Raw genomic sequence first — 6,936 nt, 5'->3', positions numbered from 1 at the left:
GGTGAACTATTACCAGCAGGAGAGCAGGGTTACTAGTTTTAATTTATTTACAAAACGTTTGTATTTAAGAAGCCTTTCTTTATTTTTCTTAGTCTCGAAAATTTGTACTCTAGGGTGTTCTGTCTGCAAGTATTTGCTGCAGGAAAACACTGAATTTGCTTAATTTGCAGTAGTAAATTCACACTTGTCAGAGAGGAGGAAAGATTTAAATCCCTCTATGACTCTTAATAGTCAAGCTAGGGCTGCTGTCACCTTCACAGCAGTGTCTTGGTTTAAGCACTTAACCTCTTGTTCATAGTATCGGTTTAATCTCTAGCTGTAGACCTGACATCAAGACTTGCCACAGAAAACCCCAATTGTCCGATAGTAACCCGTGAAACCTGTCATCCTCTCCATCATCTGTGCCCTAGTCATCCATGCCAGAAGCACAAAGGGCTGGCTTGCTGATGAGAATTGTAATGGATTAGGTCACAGAAACCCCCCTTGAGAACTGCCATCTGATGTGTTGGGTCTACCTCGGAGCCTGTTTTTCCTGGCAGCTTGGGACTTCAGGGCCTTGCCTGGTTGTGCCAGGCCTGCTACAACCACAGACCTAACTGAACCACAACCCCCAAAAGCTGCAGGCTTAACTGAAAACCGCTTAAGATGTGTTCCTGTCTCCAACACCCAGCTATCCAGTTCCCAATGTGATCCAAACCCCAAATAAATCCCTTTTACTCTGTATAAAGCTTACACAGGGTAAACTCATAAATTGTTCACTTTCTATAATGATGATAGAGAGAGATGCACAGCTGTTTGCTCCCCCAGGAATTAATACTTGCTCTGGGTTAATAAGTAAAAAGTGATTTTATTAAATATAAAAATTAGGATTTAAGGGGTTTCAAGTAATAACAGACAAAACAAAGTGAATTACCAAGCAAAATAAAACACAAGTCTAAGCCGAATACAATAAGAAACTAAATGCAGGGAAATCTCACCCTCAGAGATGTTCCAATAAGCTTCTTTTACAGACTGGACTTCCTCCTAGTCTGGGTCCAGCAATCACTCACATCCCTGTACTTACTGTCCTTTGTTCTAGTTTCTTTCAGGCATCTGTTTGGGGTGGAGAGGCTGTTTCTTGAGTCAGCAGAAGACAAAATGAAGGGGTTTCCCATGGGCGTATATAGTTTCTCTCTTGTGGGTGGAAACCCCTCTCTCCCCCTGTGTAGAATCACAGCTACAAGATGGAGTTTTGGAGTCACATGTCCATGCATGACTCAATTCTCTACAGGAATGTTCCCAGGAATGTTCAGATGTGGATTGGCATCTATCAAGGTCTATTGTTAGCCAAGTACTCCCATTTACTTGACTAAGCCCTATGTTGATTGAATCTGCTTTGGGTGCTTTCTACTGCAAACGCTTTAAATACAAGCATAGAGCCAACACTTATAACTTCAGATATAAAAAAGATACATGCATATAAAAAGGATGAATACATTCAGTAGAACGTAACCTTTGCAAAGATAGGTTACATGGCATATCTAGCATAAAACATATTCCAATTATGTCATATTTACACTCATAAGCATATTTCTATAAAGCATTATGGGGTGCAATGTGACAAGAATCTGGTCCAATCACAACCAATAAACATACTTTGAGTTATAACCAAACTAATTGCAAGTTACTGTCTAAAAATGAGTGGTAGAACTTACTGCATAAAAATTACAGTAAACTACTTGTAAACAAGAAAAAGAAGGTAGATTCCCTATTCTATACCTATCTAGCGCTAACTCTATGGTGTTTGGAACAACGGTTTTCTAATAGCTTGTCTACACAGCAGAGCTGCTGGCAGAGCATAAGCTGACGGAAGGAATTGTGCTGGCATAGCGAAACCAGCTTCCTGAACAACATTAGCTAGGTTGCCAAAAAACACTCTTGTGGTAGTATAGTTTTGCAGGCATAGATATGTCAGCCAAGAGGTGTGATCCCTTCTCCTCCCACACTCCTCGCTGACAGTTATGCTGTAAAACTTGCTAGTGTAGATGAAGCCTAAGTGTCCCTCCCCAATCCATCCCTTTATAGAAATCAGCACTCTCTTTAAGTGGATTGATTCTCTAGGTGTTTACCTCCCACCACACTGGTGGGGGTGGGAGGAGAGGCACAAAGCAATTGGGTAATTTGCTCAAAGTCATACAGGAAGTCTACTGGCATAACTAGGAACTAGGGCTGTCAAGCAATTATAAAAATTAATCGTGATTAATTGTGCTGTTAATAATAGAATACAATTTATTTAAATATTTTTGGATGTTTTCTACATTTTCAAATATATTGATTTCACTAACAACACAGAATACAAAGTGTACAGAGCTTCCTTTATATTTATTTTTGATTACACATATTTACACTGTAAAAAAACAAAAAAATTAGTATTTTTCAATTCAAGTACTGTTGTGCAATCTTTTTATCATGAAAGCTGAACTTACAAATGTACAATTATGTAAAAAAAAAAAACTGCATTCAAAAATAAAACAATGTAAAACTTTAGAGCCTACATGTCCACTCAGTCCGACTTCTTGTTCAGCCAATTGCTCAGACAAACAAGATTGTCCACATTTGCAGGAGATAATGCTGCCCGCTTCTTGTTTACAATATCACCTGAAAGTGAGAACAGGCGTTTGCATGACACTGTTGTAGCCAGCATTGGAAGATATTTATGTGCCAGTGGGCTAAAGATTCGTATGTCCCTTCATGCTTCAGCCACCATTCCAGAGGACGTGCGTCCATGCTGATGACGGGTTCTGCTCGATAATGATCCAAAGCAGAGTGGACAGGCGCATGTTCATTTTCATCACCCGAGTCAGATGCCACCAGCAGAAAGGTTGATTTTCTTTTTTGGTGGTTCTGGTTCTGTAGTTTGCATCAGTGTGTTGCTCTTTTTTAAGACTTCTGAAAGCATGCTCCACACTTCATCCCTCTCAGATTTTGGAAGGCACTTCAGATTCTTAAACCTTGGGAGAATGCTGTAGCTATCTTGAGAAATCTGATATCGGAATCTTCTTAGTGTTTTGTCAAATCTGCAGTGAAAATGTTCCTAAATCAAACAATGTATGCTGGGTTGTCATCCTAGACTACCATAACACAAAATATATGGCAGAATTCAGGTAAAAGCGTGGAGCAGGAAACATACAATTCTCCTCTAAGGAGTTCAGTCATAAATTTAATTAACACTTTTTTTAAACAAGCATCATCAGCATGGAAGCATGCCCTCTGGAATGGTGGTCGAAGCATGAAGAGGCATGAATGTTTAGCATATCTGGCATGTAAATACCTTGCAGTGCTGGCTACAAAAGTGCCATGCAACTGCCTGTTCTCACTCTCTCTGGTGATATTGCAAATAGGAAGCGGGACACATTATCTCCTGTACATGTAAACAAACTTGTTTGTCTCAGCAATTGGCTGAACAAGAATTAGGACTGAGTGGACTTGTAGGCTCTAAAGTTTGTTTTGTTATTGAGTGCAGTTATATAACAAAAAAAACCTACATTTGTAAGTTGCACTGTCACGATAAAGTGGCTGCACTACAGTACTTGTACAAGGTGAATTGAAAAATACTATTTCTTTATAATTTTTACAGTGCAAATATTTGTAGTCAAAAGTAATATAAAGTGAGTACTGTACACTTTGCATTCTGTGTTGTAATTGAAATCAATATATTTGAAAATGTAGAAAAACATCCCAATTATTTAATAAATTTCAATTGGTATTCTATTGTTTAACAATGCGATTAAAACTGTGATTAATCATGATTAATTTTTTTGAGTTAATCGCATGAGTTAACTGTGATTAATCGACAGGGCTACCAGGAATTGAATGCAAGTCTTAGTCCAGAGCCTTAACTGCACCTGCCCGTCCTCTTACCTACAAGCCAAAACTAGACTAATATTTGAGTCTGCACCTTAGTATCTGGGGTTTGAATTCTCTCAGTCTTCAGAGGTGTGTGCATCTAAATGGGAGATGGACCACCTGTGAAATTCAGAAGTAGATTTGGATTCTGCCCTTCTACCCATTTCTCTCCTCCCCTCCCATTTGGATGCAGAGGTGGAGGTCAGATTTCTCCTTGAATTCTTTCAAATGTAGCTAAAAATTGTTAAATCACCCTGAATAACTCATTAGTATTCCTCAGTCCCAGGCTTTTGCTCTTTCCATGGCTGCGTTTGTAAACTTCTTTCCCTGAGTTGATATGTGCAAGGGATCCCAGCATGAACACCACCATCCAGAGTCATCCTCCTTCCCCTCTGAAAAGAAAATAAATAAAACGATTTTCAAATGAATTTGGCTCTTGTTCACACACACAACTCTAACCTGCTTAGATTGCACTGTTTGAAGTGGCTCACCCAGTACAACCTTTGCTTTGTAATGTACTATTCCACTGCGGTAATGTTGTCCAGTGTTTACACAAGGAGCTGTTCAGTGTGCCTGTTTCACCGATTCTGGAAAAGGCCAGCCACTGCTTATTTGCATGACCATCTGAATATATGTCTAGGTCTCTAAACAGCTGCTTTGTAATAGTCAAGATTCTCGCTGGTGTAAAATGATGAAAGACTACTGCCCCTAAGGGAACTAGACTGATAGTAAATGTAACCCTTCTGCCAGGTGGAGCCAAAAGAACCTACTATGAATAAGTTCCAGGGTCCTCTCCATTCCTAAATGTCCAAAGTCATTACGCAGGGCCCTCACGGCCAGGGTTCTGTACTCCTTTGGTAGCACTAGTTGCATTCGTTGCTTTTGTGAAGGGTCAGTGGTAATTCGGTGCAGCACTCTCTGAATCAGTTTTAGTTTGTTCCATTCTCTCAATAGTTTACTATTAGGTGGGTTAGGTGGGATAATTGCAATGGGGCTTTTCCCGTCCCTTTTGGCAAGTAGTGTATCACAAATTTCAATATCTTGCAGCTGGGCTTCTTGCCAGACAGACGCATTGAGCATGGGCACGGAGATTAGTCGTACACAATATAATGCACTGAGGCAGATGGCATGCTTTCAGGGGGCAGACCCAGAGCTTCTGCAACACACCCATGAAGGCTCTCATGGGCCTCTGACTCTCGACAACTCACACTGCAAATAACTCTCACTCTGTCCATAGGTATCACAGCAACAGATGCCTGGACAATGTATCCGCATCTACATTGCTTCTCCCTGATCAGTACTGAATGCTGAACTCATAGCTTGTCAAGGCAGCCACTCATCTCTGCCCTGTAGCATCCAGCCTAGCACTTGTTAACACAAAAGTCAGTGGATTGTTGTCTGTCCACACTTGAAACTGAGCACTATACAAGTAGTCTCTAAATTTCTCAGTGATGGCCAATTTCAAGGCCAAGAACTCCAGCTTGTGTTTGGGATAGTGAGTTTCACTATCAGACAGCCCGTGGTTGGCAAAGGCTACAGGTTTACAGTTGCCTTCTACTTTCTGGTACAGGACTGCTCCCAAACTGGCATCAGTATGCAGGATAAACGGCTTGCTTGGGTCAGCAAAGACTAGGACTGGAGCATGAGATAGGCAATTAATGATTTCCCAAAAAAGCCCTTTCACATCTCTCATCCCACCGTGGTCCAAATGGTTCTAAGGGGCCATATTTTCTCTGCTTGGGATGTTTGGGGACTTCCCCTTATTCTTGGTCTTAGATTTGTTTTTGCTGGACTGGTAGCCCCGGGTAAGATCTTTCAGGGGTTTTACAATGGTAGCATAGCTCTTTACAAATCTGCGGTAGTAGCCACTAAAGGTCTTGAGTGCTCTGTAATTACTTGGCCATGGCCATGTAATGAGGGCACCTATTTTGTCAGGATCAGTACTCACACCCTCTTGAGACACAATGCGATCCACATACTTCATCGAGGTTCTGCAGAACTCGCATTTGTCAACTGAAAACTTCAACCCATAGGCTTCCAACTGATCTCGAACTTTAAGTCTTTCTTCATGCTCCTCCAAGCTTCTTCCAAACACAATCTGGTCATCCAAATAAACTAACACTTGCGATAAATTCATGTCTCCCACAACTTTCTCCATAAGACACTGAAATGTAGCAGATGCTCCAGAAATCCCTTGTGGCATGTGCTCAAATTGATAAAACCCTAACGGACAAATCAAGGCCGTCTTCTCCTTATCTTTTTCTCCCAGAGGGATCTGGTAGTTTCCACTTCGAAGATCTGACACTGAGAACCACTGGCTCCTCAACAAACAGTCCAAGGCATCTTGTACCTGAGGCATGGTGTATTGGTCAACTACAGTGCAGCTGTTTAGGGTGCATCTGGATTTTCCCGCTCTTCTTACAGACCACCACAATGGGAGAGGCATAGGGCTGTGGGACCCTGTAATGATACCATTTGCGATCAGCTCTTGAAGACAATGCCACACGTCTTCCATCTCAGAGAGAGCCATCTTCCTAGATCTCTCCCTGAAAGGTCGGGAGTCTTGTAGCTGGATGTGGTGTTCCAATCCTTTTGCACATTCCATGTCCCACTCATGCAGTGAGAATGCCTTGGATCTTTTGCAAAGCTTCTTCCTCAGGTGATCCTTCCACTCCTCAAACAGCGGTGAGTCTCCAAAGTCAAACTTTGCAGGATCTATCGCCGGAACTTCAGCTTCACACTGGGGGGGTCTCAAGATGGTTTCAGGCTCAAAGAGGTCTTCTATCTTCTGTCCTTCTTTCATAACCACATCACGGCTTGTTTCATTAGCAATCAGTGTACTCACCTTTTTCTGGGCTTCAGCAGGTAGGGTTATGACCCCATTGAGAACCAGCACTCCTTCAGGGAGCCCTCCCTCAGCTGGCTGCTCTACAATTGCTAATGTTCCTTTACTGCCTTTTAGCCTTAGCCTTTTATGGCTGTTAGCTAAGGCTGTAGCGAAGGGTCATTAATCTCTCCCTAAGTGGTCTTGGTGCCAGTAGATGGGACAGA

Source organism: Natator depressus, chromosome 12 (genome assembly GCF_965152275.1).
Source record: "Natator depressus isolate rNatDep1 chromosome 12, rNatDep2.hap1, whole genome shotgun sequence".
NCBI lineage: Eukaryota > Metazoa > Chordata > Testudines > Cheloniidae > Natator > Natator depressus.
The sequence above is the reverse complement of the archived record's forward strand: the minus strand, read 5'-3'. Positions refer to the sequence as shown.